The sequence below is a fragment of the Lontra canadensis genome, unplaced genomic scaffold, assembly GCF_010015895.1.
Source record: "Lontra canadensis isolate GAN:19392208 unplaced genomic scaffold, GSC_riverotter_1.0 scaffold4, whole genome shotgun sequence".
In the NCBI taxonomy this organism is placed as follows: domain Eukaryota; kingdom Metazoa; phylum Chordata; class Mammalia; order Carnivora; family Mustelidae; genus Lontra; species Lontra canadensis.
Window position 1 is genome coordinate 51,560,978 of NW_022630998.1, and position 19,983 is coordinate 51,580,960.

A 19,983-nucleotide genomic window follows, 5' to 3' on the forward strand; every position below is an offset into this window, starting at 1 on the left:
TCCCCATAGATGCCCAAGAATCTCCAAGGAATTTATTGTAGCAAAAGGGTTGCATAGTATTAGATACCCTCAAATCTTTCTAATAAATCTGGAACTTAGTTTCCCTATGTACACCAAACAAAACAAAGCAAAACAAAACAAAACTGTGGATGTTGGATTGGAAGCTTTATATCTAAGAAACAGGCTACTTTCTATGCTTCATTGCTGTGGTTGTTGGGGGCGGGGTAGGGGGGAGGGCCAGAAGCCAGCCCCATGGAACATGTTCCATCCCCTTGGAACAGATAGCCATCCAATTTGGCTTTGTCTGTTTTCCTCACTGATAGAGGAGCAGCCCTCCTCACAGTCCTCACTCAGGGAGCAGAAACTTGGTTATTTTTACCAATTCACTCTAACAGGACAAAACTGGCACACAAACACAGAAGCACAGTGGGCCAATTCCCTACCTAACCCCAGTGGCCACAGTCATCTCAGCTCCATCTAGTGGAAAGTTCAGAGCTTCCACGGGTGAGTGTCTAACCCAATTTCCTCAGTCCCTAAGGAATCTTTGCCCCCTCTGGTTTGCCTCTTCCTACCCCAGAAGTGACCTCCTCTCTGATGAAGGACACTAGCAGCACATCTTATCTCAGAGTTGCCTACCTCTTCTACCCCAGGGGTTTGGTACCTCCTCCACAGCAACAAGCAGGAACAGCATTTTTTGAAATTGGTACCTTTCCCCCGAAGTCTGGATAATTTATTCTTATCTATGGTCATCTGTTTATACTCCAATATAGTGTGATTCATTTTAACAGAAACACAGTGTGTCCTTCGCAGAGGAGATACTATTTAAGCTGACCCTTAAAGGATGAGTGGGTGTTTTCTCAGGCATACAAGACAGAGAATGTCACTTGTGGCAGAATAATGGGTGCATTCCAGGCATAGAGGCAGAACACCGTCGAAGAGGATGCATAATTCACTGTAACAGGAAATTTGGGTGCAGTGGCAATAGCAAGCAGTGGAGGTGGAAGCTGGGCACAGATATATGCGCATGCCAGGAAGGACCTGTGGCTAGTCAGGCTACTGATAGGATGGACCCAAAATTTCTCCAGATCCTAAGAGTAACAACTGGGTCATTTTAAAGATAAGGGCAGAGCGCAGGAGATTGTACTGAAGAATCCTTATGCTCTTGCTGTCCCATCTGAGCTTTGATCCATTGGAAATGGTGTCTTTTTATGTCTTTTTTTTTTTTTTTCTCACTGGCTGTGTATTCTCCAGCTAGAACTTTGGTTCTCAGTCTTACTGTGGAATCACTGTGATTGAGTGGGGCTACTGAGAGTCACAAAGTTTAGCAATAAAGATCATATCTTAGCCATGCTCAAATGACCTCCCTTTCTCCTGGAATGAAATGCAAAATCCTTACCTGATTCTTAGGTGATTAGGTATTTGCCTTCCTTTCTGACACTGATACCATCTTCTGTTATTTCCCCTTTGCTTGGTGTATTCTAGATATACTTGTCTCCTTGCTGTTCCTCCTGCATACTGAGCCTGGTTCCACCTTCTAGCTTTTGTACTTTCTATTCCTACTACCATGCTATTCCTGGACTGTGTTTCTCCTAGGTGTCCACATGGCTTGATTACATCATTAGGTTTCTGCTGAAATTCCATCTCCTTAGAAGCACTTTCTCTGACCACCCTATCTGTAATCTGTGTCTCTTTAGCTTGCTTTCTTTATTCTGCACGCTGCTTATCACTGCCTAATATTAAATGATGCATTTACTTACTTGTCTTTTATCTTTTCCTTATTAGAATAGAATCTCCATGAAGGGAGCAACTTTCTCTGTCTTGGGTGTGCTATATCCTCTGCCCCTAGAGAAGTACCTGACACATAAGTAGATGCTCAATAAATATTTGAGGAGTGAATTAATAAAAAGAAGAGTCTAGCCCCCAGCCTCTTGAAGGAAAGAACAGGGTGCAGAGTAAAAAGATTTTGGCCACAGGAAGAGAAAACCAAGAGGATACTCCTTTAGAGCACTCTCTTTCAGCCAAAGAGGCAGAAATGATCATTTGCAGGCTCTAGGAACTTCCCAGCCAGTATTGCATGGGCTCCAGGGAGCAGGTCATTGCACAAAGGTCGACTATGTGTGCTCCACATAGTCGAAAGATGAAACATTAGTTTTTGCACTCTGGTTTGTCAAGGCTCAAGACCCAAGTGGGAAGACTGCCAGGTCCTATTGTATTCAAGCTGAGATCAATGCAGGGAGAGATTTTGAGCTGTGGATTTAGATGTCCTAACATTCTCTTTTTGGAAATGTGACTTTTCTCTTGTTCAGACTTTTCTTCAAGGCAGAACTTCCTGAGCCATGCAGAATTCCTTGCTTAATCCTGGCTGCTCCTTGTTGGCACCACAAAGCTCCTGGGAGTTTGCCTCTTGCTCATTTACAGGAAAGAAAGAACCTGGGGCCACTCTTTCAGTTCACTGCACACTAGCTGCCCTCTCTGGACTTGGGTTTCCCTGCAAGCGCTCTGCACAGCCCCAATCCGCTTTTCGTGGTGGGAAGTCCTGTTTATTGCTTACTCCCATTCACGGTTTATGATAAATAGACTGGGGCCCTCAGGGCCAGTCATGCTCCATTAGCTATGTGGATTTGACGCAAGGATGGGTAACACTGGTTGGATAGCATGGAGTTGGGTAACAGGAGATAATGCACCCCTTTTCCTCCCCCGAGATGCAATTTCAGTTGTTCCCACAGTATGTTTTCATTGTACAGTAGATGCAAGAGCTCCAGCTAGTGTGAGAACTGAGCTTGGATAAGAAAAACACAGTGATGGCACAGTTCCTGAAGGGCTCCCATGCTATTTTCTCAGCATTAAGAAAACGCAACAGTGTCTAAACAGCGGAACTTGTGATGTGTTGGTAGGTTTGTACAATTCCCCAGAGTCATATTAGCATATTTCAAGGGGGAAACCAAATTGACTTCGGAAAAAGCAAGATGGGTGTGTTTAAGAGGCGATTTCCATGTACATTCTCCCTGAGCCAGAGGAGAACAGTGGTTGAAGTATCCCCAGGCATACTTACACATGCCTAGGTCAAAGCTCAACTCTTAGTAATACAAGGAAAATCTTTTTTTTTTTTTTCCTTACTGTCACTGGTGCCTTTGCTTGTGGATATCCTAGAATATGTTTGTTGGAAGTACCCCTCTTTGCTGTCTTGTATCAGCCCCTTCCTTGCTCTGGAAAATATTAGTGAGAATTGCTCAGTTGCTTGTCATTGTAGAGCAATCATTCTTCATCAGCTGGCGTGGAATTCCCTGGTGGCCTTTTTTTTCTGTCCACACAATATTCCCACATTTCCCATCTCATGTTGTAATCTCTCTGGTTACATTAAGCCTGCAGACTTTTCTCAAGTTTTTGCTTATAAAGACAGTATTTAGAAATTGTTTATAGAGTTATTTTTAGTGTGAATCCATGCAATAAGCTCCAGTTGTCACCTTTCCAAAATTCCAGGAGGCTTGAAGGGCATTCTGCTTTAATTCTAGGGACCAAAGCCAGGGAAACTTCTCTCTGAGGTGTTGGTCCCACCATTGGCATTGCCACTGAGCCTGTTAGCTATTACCAAGGCCATTGGGTAAATCCCTCCACTCTAAATTGACTGTTAGCTGCTGAGCTGGGCCAAGGACTAAATGCTGTATGAGGCAGGAAACCTGTCTGTTTTTATCAGTGTTGAATACCAGTGCTCACTGGTATAGTGCTTGCCATAGAGTAGGTGCTCAAAAAATACATATTGAGGGAATGAGTAGCTTTCCTACCTATTGATCGTCCATTTTACTACTGATGGATTTAAGACCACCAAATAGCTATTGCTCTTGCTGTAAGTGTGTTTGTTTTTTTTTCTCTTGGTTACAAAGATGTGATTTTCTAATACTGTCTTCAGGGATAAATAATGTAGTGGTTAAAGTATATGCTTTACCAATCTATAGCGTTAGAAATCAGCATAGTTGATAACCTTATTTGAGCAGTGACTGAATGGGACAGTGATGCTGGAAAAATTCTGGACGTAATCTGGGTATGTTTACTTTGTGAAAATTTATCAAGTGTACTTTTGATTTGAGCTCTGTTCTATATGTGTATTTTTATTCATTAAGAAGTTTGTTTTCATTTTTATGAAGGCAGACTCTGGAGTTAATTATCTGGGCTCGTATCTTGGTGCATCCATTCATTTCTAGTTGGATAGCCTGGGACAAGTTACGTAACATTTCTTTGCCTTATTTTCTTCATCTGTAAGTCAATAATAGTAATAATATATTTGGATAACAGGTTTATTTATTTTTAAAAGATTTTATTTATTTATTTGACAGACAGATCACAAGTAGACAGAGAGGCAGGCAGAGAGGGGGCTTGGCGGGGGGGAAGCAGGCTCCCCGCCTAGCAGAGAGCCCGATGCGGGGCCTAATCCCAGGACTCTAGGATCATGACCTGAGCTGAAGGCAGAGGCTTTAACCCACTGAGCTACCCAGGCACCCCAGGATAACAGGTTTATTGTGTGAAATGAGTTACACTATAATAAGTAATGTCAATTAATATTGACAATTGTTTTTCAGAAAGTGAGTCTTTCAAGTCTGGTACAGTCAAGGACTTGGAAAATATCAGGGGGACAGGTGTCATTAGAGTACCCCACCCTCTGCAGGCAGAAGTGCTCTTAACTTCTCAAGACCTGTGTTCTTAAAGGGGTCCCTTTTTATATATTTCCCTTTAACCACCTTCCAAAGTATACAGATCCTAGAGACTGAGTAAGTTCTAAGATCCACTGTAATAATACTTGTTTTCCACAATTTTTTACCTAGAGAATTCTATAAATCACAGAATGCTAGAACCAGAAAAGATCTTAAAAAATACACTATCTGTGCTAATGATAGCCACTACGCATCTGTGGCTATGTAAAACTAAATGTAAAGTAATTAGAAATAAAGTGAAAATTAAAAACACAGCTCCTCAGTTGCATTCACTACACTTTAATTGCTCGGTAGCCACATGTGGCTGGTGGCTTCCATACCTGACAGTACAGCTATAAAACATTTTCATCATAGTAGAAAGCTATGCTGGATAGCATTGCTAGATCAAACTTCTCATTATATGCATGATTATACTGCAGTTATACAGGTAGTTTAAGGACAGAGCTATACTACAATTTGAATTTCTTCAAATTGGTACATCAGTATATTTTCCATTTGGTCACCAGGGCCTGCAAATCCACAGGCCATTCCTTCTGGTGGTTAGTTTACAAAAGGTATAAAATATCTATCAGTTATTTCTGAGGACACAACTTTGATGGCTCCAGTTTATCCATGTTCTGATACCATGTTCTTGAGTTTAAAGAAAGACTCTTTATTACTAATTGAAAGCTGCATTTCCATTCTAGAGTTTCTTCTTCTAGGAGGCAGTCAGCTGGTCACTTGCACACAAAGGTTAATAAGTTGTAGTTAGTTAATAATTGCCAGTATTTATTGAGCATTTACTACTACCAGTCACTTACTCTAAATGCTTTACATTCAACTAAGGAATCGTAGACACAGAAGGGTTATGTGGTATGCCCAGGGTCACAGCTGGCAAGTGTTAGGCTTGGGATTCGAACACCAGGCAATCTGACTTGCTTTTACCCATCGCACTATACTGCACTTACTGAGCAGCTGCCTGGGTAGAGTATATCAATAAAGTCTCAGTGAAAACTGAGCATGATGGCAAAGAATGAGAAGGCAATGTCCTAACTCTCAAGAAATCAATAATCATCTTATGGGCTGGCAGTGGAGGAAGCGTAGCATATCTATGTAATTGATTTATGTATATATTATAGTATATATAATCATGCATATACTATGGATTTGGCTTTATGCATCTCTCAATCCACTCCCTTTCTTCTCTTCCTTTTTATGAACAAACAAAAACCCCCAAAGCAAACATCTTTAATAGTAAATGCCCTTTAAAAAGTTGATAATAGTTTCCCAGGCAGTCCACCTTTACTTAGATCTCCCCTCAGTGTCTCAGATCCATCTGAATGTGCTCCTGAGAATCCATCTTGTTGACTTGCCAAGTCTGGAGGTGAATGAAGGAAGGGGAGTAGAGATTGCTTATTGCTTTGATTATAGCTCTAAGCTCCCCACCATGGGATTCTCAACTTGAGTTAAGTACATTTGTGAAAGAATGATTTTTACACAGAATCACTAAATATGAATAAAGGTGTTTCTTTGTTTGTTTTAGGAGTTGATAGATTTATCAGTTGATTTCATGGTTTGGCAGAAATTATTTTCAGTTTCTAAAAAAATATCCTTGCCCATACTTGCAAGTGAAACCACACTGGCACCCAGCTAGCAACAGCAGTGCTTAAACATGCTGTGGCTGGCACTACTGAAACAACAGAAGGGCTCCAGCCTCTCAAAGCCTCTGAACTGTGCTGTGCAATCTCTTCCAAAATTTCAAATAGATGAACGAATAATGTACCAAGCTGCAATTACCGCTGTGATTTGGTCCAATCATATGATGCGATTATTGAGTTACTAGTGAAACATTATTTTTATTATTCATATTCCATCTGCTTTGAGATTTGAATTTGAATTGTTTGTGCTTAATGTCATCTGCATTTGGCAGAAGTTCTCAGTCAGGGTAACTGATAATTTTTAGAAGGCGTTCTGAATCACAGGTGAGTGGAACGGAGCTTCTGAAGAAGCCAGTTCCCTGGATCTGCATCTCCAGGGAATATCATAATAAGATCAAATTGATTGTTTAACATAAATTGTGCTTTATTTTTTAAGCTAGGAAGTAAATTTTGGTGAGTGTTATAAAGAAATTGAGGATTAAAGTGGAGGCTTTATCAACTGACCTCTGCTTAACTTGCTTACTAGCTTACCTGGCACTCATCATTCCCTCTTGTACAAGAGATTCTTACCTTCTAGAAGCCAAAAGCTCGGTACTTCTGCTCTCACTGAATTTTAATTGACTGACCAATTACCTGATCCTGATTGTGCTAAATAAGAGAGCCCCAACTCCTCCTTTACAACTTAAACCTTTAATTTTCCTACTGTGTTTCATTTGTTGTATCAGGGAGAAAATATGCTGTACCTAGAAAGTGCCTCTGACCTAGGAAAGTACCAAGCTGCCAGGAAAAGCAAGACAGGCATTACCTAAGCAGTGTGGATGATGAAAAACCAACCGAATTATTGGGCTGAGCCAGTGTTGCAGTCACAAAGATGGTGCTGTGCATCAATTCTAAAGGATAGACACAGGATACAAATAAGAACATGCATAGAAAGAATGACGGTTGCAAGAATCCAGAGACAATGGAATGGAGTACTAAAACTGGGTCAAGGCAAGTGATTTGGAACTAAGCTTATAACTGAAGTGTCTAAGTTGAAATGCCCTTTGTGGGGGATGCTCCACATGGGAAAGGCTAAACAGTGTGAGCTAGTACATTGACCTGGAGGACCCATGTCAGGCTGCCATATAGGGTGTGCTGGTTGGAATGTCTCTGAAGCCTGATGGTTTGGATTATGTCCAGGCCATAGAAAGTACAATGGTGGGGGTATACATAGTGTTCAGTCCTATAGATGTTCAGAGGAGACAGTCTCAAGATCATGGAGTACAGGAGTCATTGTTTCCACAGAAGGAAATAGAGGACAAGAAAAATGATTATGTAGAGATAAAAGAACCAAAGTTTGGTCCTTCATCTTCATTTAGGTTTGGATTTAATAATAAATTAGGAAACCATCACATAATGGAGAAATTGTTCCAGAAAGAAAATCTGCCCAAGAGTCTTGAAAGGGCTTGACTTAAAATCCCATAGATAAGTCCGCAGAGAGATAAGAGAGCCATCAGTGCCTTTGTAGAGAAGGAATTCAGCCCAAGGACATTCCCTTCTTCTTAGCCTCCCCAGGTGAGAAAGGCTAGCCACCAATATGTATTCATATCTTCTGATCAAATTCTGCCCTTTTGCCACTAGCAAACTGACAGATCATTCTCGTTTGTATTTCTCTAACTAATGTTAAGGATTAGATAATCAAACTTTATCAAAATCATTAGTTTCTCTAATAAATAGTAGGGTGTGAATTTCTCCTACATTTGAATTTTACCTTTTTCTTCTTTTAAAGATTTTATTTATTTATTTGAGGGAGGGAAATAGCACATGTGCGTGTGCTCTGAGCAGGGCTCTGCACGGGGCTCAATGCCAGGACCCTGAGATCATGACCTGAGCTGAAACCAAGAGTCAGTTGCTCAACCAACCAAGCCTCCCAGGTGCCCCTACCTTTTAGCTTTTAGCACAGTTCTTTGAATATCCGAAGACTTAGCTGAGATTTCACAGATGGTGATTTCACACTGGAGACCCAGGCTTAAACAATGCTTTTTCTCCACTGGTGCTTGTAAAAAAGCATAATTTAAGTCAGTGATTAGCTTTTTCAATACAAGTAGGAACAGATTATTTATTATTGTATTAACTGTTTTTTGCCTTGGTTGGTGATGAGTTCTAAGGATTTTGCTGAAGACATAGAAAATCTGAAAAATTCACTTTAGGACTTATCCTTTAAAAACATAATTAAAAATTAGGGAAACCAGTGTGGCTCAGTCTGTTAAGCATCTGACTCTTTATTTAGCATCTGACTCTTGATTTAGGCTCAGGTCATGATCTCAGGGTCATGAGACCAAGCCTCATCTTGGGCTCCGTGCTGGGTATGTAGCCTGCTTAAAATTCTCTCTTACCCTCTCCTTCTGTCTCTACACCCAGCATTATCTCTCTTTAAAAACACATGCACACATATAATATATAATATATATAAAATTAAAAATTTGGAGACTCATCTCTGTAGATAATTTGGACCCTCTGCTGTAAATCGCTTAGCAGCCATATTGTTTACCAAACTGTATGCTTCTACTTTCTTATAACCTTATCTCATATATCACCAAAGGGTAACCTATAGGGACTGTTAAAAATTTATGTTTTACCCTCCAGTCTTTGATTAGGAAAATGGAATTCCTCTAAAGGAGAGAACCACAAGGAAAGCATCTATCTTTCTCAAGAGAATGGAAAACAAGCCTTCAGGCTTGCAAGGGTGAGTCATTACAGAGAAGAGCAGTCTTAATTGGAGTAAGAATGGAAGGAACTGGAGAGGAAAGATCAAATAGGGCTGGAGGAGAAATGGACATGCTTTCCTTGCCCCGATGGAGAGTATGATGAGGAAAAGCAGCAGAGATGTAAGTGAAGAAAGAAGGCTCTGGATGGGCTGCTGGTCAGGAAATGATGCCCAGAAGTAAAGCAGTTGCAGAACCTCATGCTGATGCTTGTGGCTTAGCAGAGTGTGAAAATCCTTGTCCCTTTCATTTAGAGTGTTACTCAAGGTTGACTTTTTTGTAGGCACAGTACAGGCTTGATGTTTATTCACTGAGTTTTCTGTTCATTTAACCTCTTTCTGCGATGCTTTATTAGTTCCTGGGCTGACCAGGTAGAAGTGCTTTGGTGAATGAAAGTCCACCCACAGTTCTGAGGGAGGAGGGAATGGTTTCAGCTCATTTGACTTGATGGCTTTCTGAGAACTGGGGCTTCATCAAATACTCCACTAATTTCTTCTGAGTCTTTCACATGACCTTTCCAAGGGCATGATTTTAACTAAACATGAGACTAAAGCTAATTGGACTGTTTTAAAATAATTACTCTGCAGTATCACTAAGGTTCATCTAGCCATTATGTCATTCATACAACATGGCTGGTAAGCAACTGCTCAGAGTCCTGAGAAACGGAAGAAGGACTGTGTCTTCACCAAGGCTACTTTATGAGCTCAGACCACCCAGACATTCAAGCACACAGAGAATTAAAATATTTAGGGCAGATTTTGACATAATGAACCATGTTTAAGCATCACAATCTTACTTGTGTTTATACTGATCAGAGACCTCCTTTTTACTCTGTATTCCCCTTATTTTCTAAAATGCATCATTAAAGTGACAGAACTTGGCTCAGCTTGAAACCAAGGCTAGACTTTCAGAATCTTTGATTTTGAATCAAAGTTGAATAAAACATTTTAAACTTCCGCTTAATATAAACATGATGTTTTGCCTCTGCTCAAACTCAGAGCTTTCCTCCTTTTTAAAAGTCTTTATGGACTAACTCTCACTAGCCTTATCCATAAATAGTTAACATGTGGATGTCTCAGAAGGCTGTGTGTTGTTGTACTTGTAGATATAGGTTTATAAGGAGTCATTGCACAGACTGAGATAGACTGAGATTTGTCTTATTAGAATGTCACTCCTTAAGGGGCTGGACTTTTTTGTGTGTATCTACACCAAAAGTTATTTATTTATCTATTTATTTTTAAAAGAGGGAGAGTGAGAGAGGCAGAAGGAGAGGGAGAGAGAGAATCTTTTTTTTTAAAGATTTTTTTAAAAAAATTATTCATTTGAAAGAGCAAGCAAGCTAAAGAACCATCAGGGTGAGGGTCAGCGGGAGAGGGAGAAGCAGACTCCCAACTGAGCAGGGTGCCTGACATGGGGCTCAGTCCCAGGTCCCAGGGATCATGACCTGAGCAGAAACCAAATGCTTAACTGACTGAACCACTCAGAACCCTGACAGTAAGAATCTTAAGTAGGCTTCATGCCCAGCATAGAGCCCAACATGGGGCTTGATCTCATGATCATGAGATCATGACCTGAGCTGAAATCAGGAGTTGGATGACACTTAACTGACTGAGCCATCCAGGTGCCCCTACACCCAAAGTTATCTTGATGAGGAAGGAGGGGAAAGTGGGAAAAGAAGAAGGCAGTTAAGTATGATGTTTCAAGTTTTTGATAGCTTTTATTGCTCTTCTGCTTCCTAGACAGATTAAGATCAACTTTCCCATGATCTTTCTCCTTCCATGATTTCCAAGACTGGAGACTGTCAGAGAAGAAAGGCAGTTAGAGTTTCAAGATTGGGGTATAGGTTGGTTAGAATTGTCTTCTGGTTCCTTCCCTACTGACCCCAACTCTGGATTTATTATTATTTTTTATTTTCTAAAAATTTTATTTATTTATTTCACAGAGAGCAGAAGAAAGCACAGGCAGGGGGAGAGCCAGAGGGAGAGGGAGAAGCAGACTCCCCACCGAGTAGGGAGCCTAATTCAGGGCTCCATCCGAGGACGCTGAGATTATGACCTGAGCCGTAGGCAGATGGTTAACCAACTGAGCTACCCAGGTATCCCTGTTTTTATTTTTTTTTCTTTTTCTTTTTTAATCATTTTTAAAAATTTATTTTCAACATAACAGTATTCATTGTTTTTGTACCACACCCAGTGCTCCATGCAATCCGTGCCCTCTCTAATACCCACCACCTGGTTCCCCCAACCTCCCACCCCCCCCACCTCTTCAAACCCTTCAGATTGTTTTTCAGAGTCCATAGTCTCTCATTGTTCACCTCCCCTTCCAATTTCCCCCAACTCCCTTCTCCTAACTCCCACCAAGATGCCCTTCAACAGATGAATGGATAAGGAAGATGTGGTCCATATACACTATGGAGTATTATGCCTCCATCAGAAAGGATGATTACCCAACTTCTGTAGCAACATGGACGGTATCCCTGTTTTTAAAATCAAGGCTCACAGAGGTTACTGTATAGATTTGGAGACTAATTGCCTCAGCAGAAAAACTCCTTGAATGAAAAGCACTGGAACAAACTTGGGCTCCCATTCTGGCTCAGAGACAGTTCCTATCTCCACTTTCCAAACAAGTATAAAGCAGTGAGGAGAAAGATGACTCAAAAGAAGCCTCCTTGTCCTTGTCTCTTCACTGGTGATTGTGGGACAAGTTCCCACTCCTAAACAGGAGTCTGTTGAGGATATATGTAAATATTTAGGTAAAATAAGTCCTTTAAGGACCTTGAAAGGTGTTTTAAAAATAACATGGAACATTGTAAAAACAAAATATTCTCATGACTACAAAATGTTACAGTTTCCATGTACTGGACAAAAACGTTTCCCTGAATAAAGTAGATTGTTTTTATACAGATTTCTAAGCATGGACAAAAAAAAACCAAACCCCAAAACAAACAAACAAAAACCCCACTGCCATCTAAGTGTGTCTGAATTCACTTCTTCTCTACATTCCTACATCATTTTCCCAGTTACCTCCAATACCTGTGTTGAATTATGATCACTCATGTAGGTCTGTCTTACCCACATAATATGGAGGGCTAGAATCTTGTTTGCTTATTCCTGTAGTCTCAGTACCTTCTAGTCCAGTCTAATTCATGTACAGTAGATACTTGTCAAAGTTTACAAAACTAAAGCAGTAACTTCTCTGTTAATTCTCTGGCTGGTTAGCTCAAGTGGAGAGCATGGTCTGCTCCTGATGCAAACAATCAGATTTGCTATTCCAGCCATGCTGATTCTAAAGCACAGATGTTCCCTTCACTTATACATTTACTCATGCATTCAATAACATAAGTGTAGAATCACGAAGAAACAACAGCTTTAAAAAAAGGAAGAAACAATAGCTCTGACTCACCTTTGCATACTTTTAGCACTTGTTTGAGTTTACTCTTTTCTCTGATTTTTAAACTTGAAATTATTTTTATTTATAGGAATATAACTAGTGTTAGAATATATAGAAAACATAGAAATGTATAAAGAAAATAAAAATTAAAGGAATCCTTCCTGTAAATATTTTTGTTTGTATTTTCTTTGTTGTATTTTCTTCAAGTCTCTTGATATGCACATGCAATACATATTTTGGCACTCTGCTCTCTTTACTTAATATTTTATCATAAACATTTTACATGTCATTAAAAATCTTGACCATTGAGTGTTTGTAGCACAATTTAAAAAAAAATTTTTATCATCATTTTTTTTAAAATTTATTTTCAACATAACAGTATTCATTGTTTTTGTACCACACCCAGTGCTCCATGCAATCTGTGCCCTCTCTAATACCCACCACCTGGTTCCCCCAACCTCCCATCCCCCCCACGTCTTCAAACCCTTCAGATTGTTTTTCAGAGTCCATAGTCTCTCATTGTTCAAATTTTAAAGATTTTTTTAGTTTATTTATTTGAGAGAGGGAGTATGAGCAGTGGGGAGGGGCAGAGAAATAGTGAGAAGTAGGCTCCCCACTGAGCAGAGAGCCCTGTTACACAGGGCTCCATCCCAGGACCCTGAGATCATGAGCCAAAGGCATTCGCTTACCTGACTGAGCACCCAGGTGCCACATATTGAGTGTACCATAATTTATTAGAATTTCCCTATTTGTGTACATTGAGATTGCTTTTAAGCTTTGGCTAATATAAATAATGCTGTCTTGAAAAACTCTGGGCTTAAAACTATTTTTTGGTCAATTTCCTAAGGATGGTTTCTCAGAAGTAGAATTGCTGAAGTAGGTTACATGAGTATTTTTAGGACTCTTGATGTATGTTTCCAAAATGCTTTTCAAAATATGTATGCCCATTTATGTTGCTGCTAACCAGATTATATTCTAAAACTACCATAATACTTAGAAGTTTTAAAAAACAACACTGGACTTTCATTAAAGAATTAGAAAGTGCAGTTGCATATGCAGGAACTCTGTCCTGAATCCCTCAAATAAGGGACTGGTCCTGGAGCCTATTAGTTAGCTATTTAGTAAATAATTTAGTAAATTTATTTAGTAAATATTTAATAAATAAATCCATCTACTTTTTTCATCCATTGCATTAAATTTAAAAGGGAGGAATTTCCTGTGTTGTTTAAAGGTTTGTCTCAAATAATTGAGGTTTATAAGAAAAAAATGCTCTTCATGAAGCTGTTTAGTACACTGTACAGTGCTAGGTACATTGCAGGCATATTTGTTTCTTCTCCTGTAATCATTACAGAGATTCTATTAGTCCTGAAATTAAAGGGCTAGAAAAAAATTCTCCCCTAATCACATTCTGCTTTGAGATCCCTGGGAGGACAATCCATTCATACAAATAAAGGTTTCTATTTATTCTTGTTATCATCCAGTGAAGTATTGAAACTTTTCCTCAGGGCATGAGGCCTCGGGTTTTTTTCATCTCCACATTTTTTGCCAAGGTAGTTAAGTCCATCAAAGATGAATAGCCAGTTCCAACATTGTCACTGGAGATTTTATTCAAGTCCCTTTCGGGAAGACTTAGGTGTCATCAATTCTAAGGTGAAGTTGATGGACCTGATGAATATTTAAGTTCCTCCCAACTTAGTAATGTCCTAGTTCTTTGATCACTTTTCTGATGGAGATGTTTCTGGAGATTTCAGATTTGAGATTTAGACATATGACATCTGAGAGAGGACAATGTAGTTCAAATCTGGAAAATACTTGGTTTAACTAGCATCTTCACAATTAAGAACAGTAGAATCTGGGCTCTGAGGTAGAGACCAAGTATTCAAAGAGGTAGAAGAACTGGACTATCTTCTCTAAAGTTGGGAAGATTGGTTTATCTTACCAGTCTGGTTGAAGATGGAGGACATCCATGCAAAAGATGAATGACAATGCAAAGCATCATGTGGTCAGTGTTGTTTTGAATAGGACTGCAAAATCTACAACTCCTATTTCTATGCACAGCAAAGAGGCAGATGAGGGCACACATAGAAGCTCAGTGTCAATGGCAATGGCATCATCAAGACTGTTAAATAAAAGATAGCCTTTGATACTTGAAGTGTCTGTTGGAGAGAAGAGCATACTCTGGGATATATGGTGAAAGAATAGTCTATCATCTGACAGTTTAAAATAGTGTGTACACAGACAACTTCATCAAAGTATTCTCTTGAAGCTTGAAAGAGAATAAACGCTGGACCATTAAAGAAAGTGCTGCTTCATATGTGAATCCCCCAATTGTTAAGGTGTGACAGGGCAAAATTACTAGATTCAAAATGGGACAATAAAAACATAGATAGAGTACTCTAAAGGGAAATGAAGAAACTGAGTTTCCAGTTCTTTCTCCGAGAATAATCTCTCTAAGGTCATCCCTGTGCATCCCTTCTCTCAGCCCCACTCTTTTCTATCCATACTCTTTGTCTTTTTGGTGGTACCATTAAAGGCAGAGCATTTGCTTAGAAAGACCAAGAGTCTGATCTCAAAAGACAAACATTTTTAAAAATATTTTATTTATTTGAAAGAGAGAGAGAGCATGCGCACACGAGCTGGGGTGTGGGGGGGTGGGGGGAAGGGCAGATGGAGAGAGAGAGAATCAGATTCCCTGCTGAGCAGGAAGGCTAATGCTGCTCCATCCCAGGACACAGAGATCATAACAGAGTCAAAAGCAGATGCTTAACTGATTGAGCCACCCAGGGGCCCCTAAACGTTTGTTTTTAAACCTCTAAGCAAACTTACACATGGTAAGTGTCTAATATTGATGGAATCTGGAGAAGGAAAACACAAAGAGGGTCATTTATCATGGCTTAAGCTCAAAACACAACAAAACTGCCTATCAAAAATGTACATAAGTAAAAATATCTGTATGAACTTAAAGTCTGGTATTTAAAGAGTTTGGTCACTGATCCAAAACAATTTGTCTTCTCTTGAGGTTATGAAAATTCCATTAGCTTCCTGATGTGGTACTTCCTTATCTCCCAGAGAACACCTCTATAAACATGATTTTAGAGAAAATCACCACCTTCCCACTTGAATAGAAATGGTTTGAGTAGGCTAGGAGCAGGGCCAATTTCGTGTCTTTGTGACCCACCACACAAGCCAACTTTACACTGGATGACTCTGAAAAGACCCCAAAAGGATTTGATTTGAATGAGTGTGCTGTAACTGGAGGCAAGGCATAAGGTTTACATGTGATGACTTGTTTCAGGGGTCAGTGCCAACTTCACTGGGTGCATTGAGGATCTTGTAGCGGGAATGGATTTATGCTACAACATTTGACAGGTGTGGCGCCAGAAGGTAAACAAAACTATAAGATCATTTATGAAAGTTGGTCTTGCAGGAAAAACAGGAGAACATGTGGCTGGCCAAGATGTTTCAAGATCAGGCAGGTACTGCCAGTGGCTTCATCTTGGATGTTCATGCCCCTCCAAAACAGCAGCAGTCTGGTGCAATCACAGCAGCAGACTGGGCCAGTCAACCCTGACCGTGTGTGTGGTTTTCTGGTACTTTTCAGGCCTAGCTTATCAGAAGGCTGATGGCTCATCAGCAAGGCAAAACACTCATGAGAAACATGGCAGTGAGGAGAGTGAGACCTACTCTTGGTGTACTCTTTGATAGAAGAAAGTGTTGGCAATGAACTAGAATGAGAAATATGTTTGCTAATAGGAGGGAATTTGTTAAAATAACATGCATCCAAGGTTGACATGGGTTACCAAGAAAGGCTATTCTGGGACAACTGAAGAAAGGTTTAAATTGGACAGAATTTCATAAGGAAAAGATTTAGTATTTTGAGGCTTAAGGAAAGAAAGCTTTCTTTTCTTCTGTATAATCTGTGCAGATACTGCTTTTTCAGATTTATGAAGCTACTAATTTCACATTTACACACAAGTAATTTGGTCCTCTTTTTTCTTTTGTTGCTATCAGGCAGGAAAGAAGACTCTATGTGAGGATTGGCACCATAAATGTCTTTCCTGATTAGTTTGAGAAGTTCAGAATTTGAAAACCATTTTTTTTTCTCTCTAGATTTGACTGTATGGAAAGAGGAAGGCTCCAATTTCTGAAAACTTGGATTCTTGGGTTTTCTTGACTGTAGTTGACCAACTTACTTCATCCATATAGTAGCTAACGAAGCCAAGTTCACATGGTCAGAACCACCTCTTTGTGAAATCTCAGTGACCAGTTTAATTGGCCTTGACCTAACTTTGTGTGTGCAGGGAAAATCATGCTCCCAAAAGGGCCAGACTGGACTGTCTTACGGAGCATCTTAGGCAAGCCTGTATTTGGCTTCCTTGTCCACACTGTCCTTGCCACCCTGCTCTTGGACAGCCTCCCATCTATACCCGGCCAGTCTGTAGGTCCTTTTGTTACTGACTTTGTAAAGAGATAGCTTAGGGGAGTCAAAAGAGCAGAGGAGCCAGGGTTCAAGTTCCAGCTTTGGTACTACTTTGATTATATGATCATGAGCATATCAGTTCTTGACTTGGAGTCTTAGTTCACTTGTCTTTGAAATCAGGAGGCCCAACTCTGTACTTTCTAAGGAGCTTCAAGTGCAAAATTCCTCAGATATAATGCTTCTAAATTTGTCTCTGTGTTCATGGGCTGTAGCCTGTTCTTCTTCATACCCTTCTCTCTATTGTAGAACTAACGTAACTTTAAAGATGGGGTTTTGGAGGCAACAAAAGAAAAAGTGGGCAGCCAGTGAGGTGCGCTAGAGATGACTAGACATTCAGAGGTGATATTGATTAAAATTTCCACCATCACACAGATCAGAGGCTGTCAGGGCTACTCTGCCCTTTCACATCCATGCCTTGTGCTACCATTTGTGACTTCTCCCCTTCTAGGCTGTTCTTAGTGCTCATTCTAATTTGATTCCACATGGATAAAAAAATGTTGAGAAAAGGCCAAGTTCACAGCAGGATTTTAGCCAGCGCTTGAACCCTTTTCAAAAAATGACACATATTTCTGCTTAGGCTTGTGGATTAATACAAACTGTATTATGCATAATTCTGTTTTCAGGAGTGTGTAGTCAAGTTGGGGAGATAAGACAGATACATAGGTTTTAGTTTTACCTTCATGTTTCAAATAAAATTATTAATCACTAAGTCTAATTTTTTCAGGTTGATTAAAAAAAATCCATAGCAACCTTGCTGCTCCCTAGGTGGATATATTCTTTACCATGGTTCAAAAGAAATCAGTAAGGGCTAATGGGAATTTTAAGTGTGATATGGATGCTGACATCCAGTTCTTCTGTTTTTCTTCTGGAAGAAACAAATTCCTTCATTCGTTAAACATTAGAGTGTACTATATATCCAGCATTTTTTTTTTTTAAGGATGAGGTATAAAATCTTTAGAGCCAGACATAGACTTGGATTCAAAGTTGGCTGTTTTCAAGATTTATGTGAACTTGGACAAGTTACTTACCTTCTTAAGCCTTAGGTTTCTCCTCTTCCCAGTGGGGGACAGCAGTGCCTCTCTTAGATGTTGTGAGTATTAAATGCAATAAATTAGATATACATATATGTATATGCCTAGTACTTGGAAGGCTTTCACTAAGGGGCTACTGTTAAAAAAAAAAAAATTATCCCTGGTCTCCAGGGATCCTAAGTATGACAGACACACAACATTAAAGCTCATGGAAATCATGGCCCATTGTCAAAGGCACCACACTAGTCATGCTTGGTGCCAGGTGAACATTGGTCCTTCCTGCTTTTCTGTATCTTTCATGTTAGGGGTCATCTCAATGGTTGTTTACTGCCTGTAAACATTCATGCAGGCTGGCTGAGGTCCAGAGCAAGGAGTGGTAGCCCTTTCATCATCTTGCATGACTGCCAGTAGGAAGAAGAGAAGGAGAAGAATTTTTTTTGCCTCAGTGTGTAATTCTTTGTAATGTATTCATTTAAAGTGGCTATTTCAGGACACTTGCTTTCTTCCAGAAATTCACAAACTGAATTGATGGGCAAGATAAGATAAAGTGGCACTTTCTCTTCTTCAAGAACTTCCCCAGCACTCTGCTGCACCTACTGGTTCTTTTTTGCCAGTGCAAACCTCACTCTGCAAAGGAATGCAGTGACAGTCCATATAGGGAGGATGGACCTGATGTGACCTATCAAGTTTTAGGCTAAGTTCTTTACATGCATCATTTACTCTATTATACTATTGTAATCCCTGCTTTACAGAAAAGGAGACTGAGGCCCAAAGAGGAAATAATGTGTCCATGGTCACACAATTTAGATTCAGGAATTCAGGTGTTAACTCTGGGCCTATTTCAGTGAATTCTCACCCCTGACTTAGTTAGAAAAGCTTAGAAAACACATATACATATACATAAATACTGACAAACTTTCATAAACTTAATCCTAGTCCTAGAGATTCTGATTTGTTAACTTGCGTAGGGTCCTGGTGTTATGATTAGCTGGGTAAGAACATTTGGCTTAACTCCAAAGTCACATTACACCATATTTCTGCCCAAATAGTAGATTTACTCTCACTGAAGTATCAGAGGTGCTTCCCAACCCACATTTTAGAAACAAAGTTTTTGGACAGTTTTGAATGTTTGGGAAATTTTGAACTACTCCCTGTGCTCTGTTCCCTGGACAAGAATTTTTATGCTTCTGTGGTCTATCAAGCTTAGAGGGATATTTGTTATTGCAAATTCTAAGGGAAGAGAGATCAGAAAATATCTTCTTGGACCTTCATATTTCTGAATCCCAGTCAGTCAGAAATGCTCTCTGATTGCCCATCATTCTTGGAGGAAATTTTCGTTGATGGTCACCCTCTCCTCACCCACCCTGCTCGGTGATTTCCTCTTGGGTCTTCTGAACTTTGGTTCAGACCCTGGCTCTTAGCATCTGGCTCTTAAGGTGCATGAGGACAGGCTATGCTGGTTATTTATGTCTTTTGACATGTCTAAGTATGTTTTCACATGTCTAAGTATGTTTTTTTTTCTTCTGCATTTAACAGGAAGATTTTGAAAAACCGAATGTTTTTAGCTACAAGGCAGTATTTCCATATCTTTGGAAGATTATTAAGTGAAGCACACTCTGGGATTAGAGGTAATTTTCATCTGAGTTGATAAATTACTATGGTCATCAACTTATCTATTAGGAAATCTCTTGGAATTGAAAAAAATGTGTAGTATTTTTTTTAAATTGACATAAAGAAACACAAGAAATTATTAACAAGTTTTTGTCACTAGGAAAAAGATGAGAAAATGTGGGAGATGTTTATTTTCACTTTATATTCTCTTGTAATAATAATACTAACTGCAACAACATTGAAAGTAGTATTTATTACTTTTTTGGTGCTTGATTGTGTATACTATTTCCCTTACTGCATTTGTCATTTACTATTCACAGTAACCATATATGATAAGTACTACTGTGCCATTTGGATCCATTCAGTTGTAAGTAACATAAGACT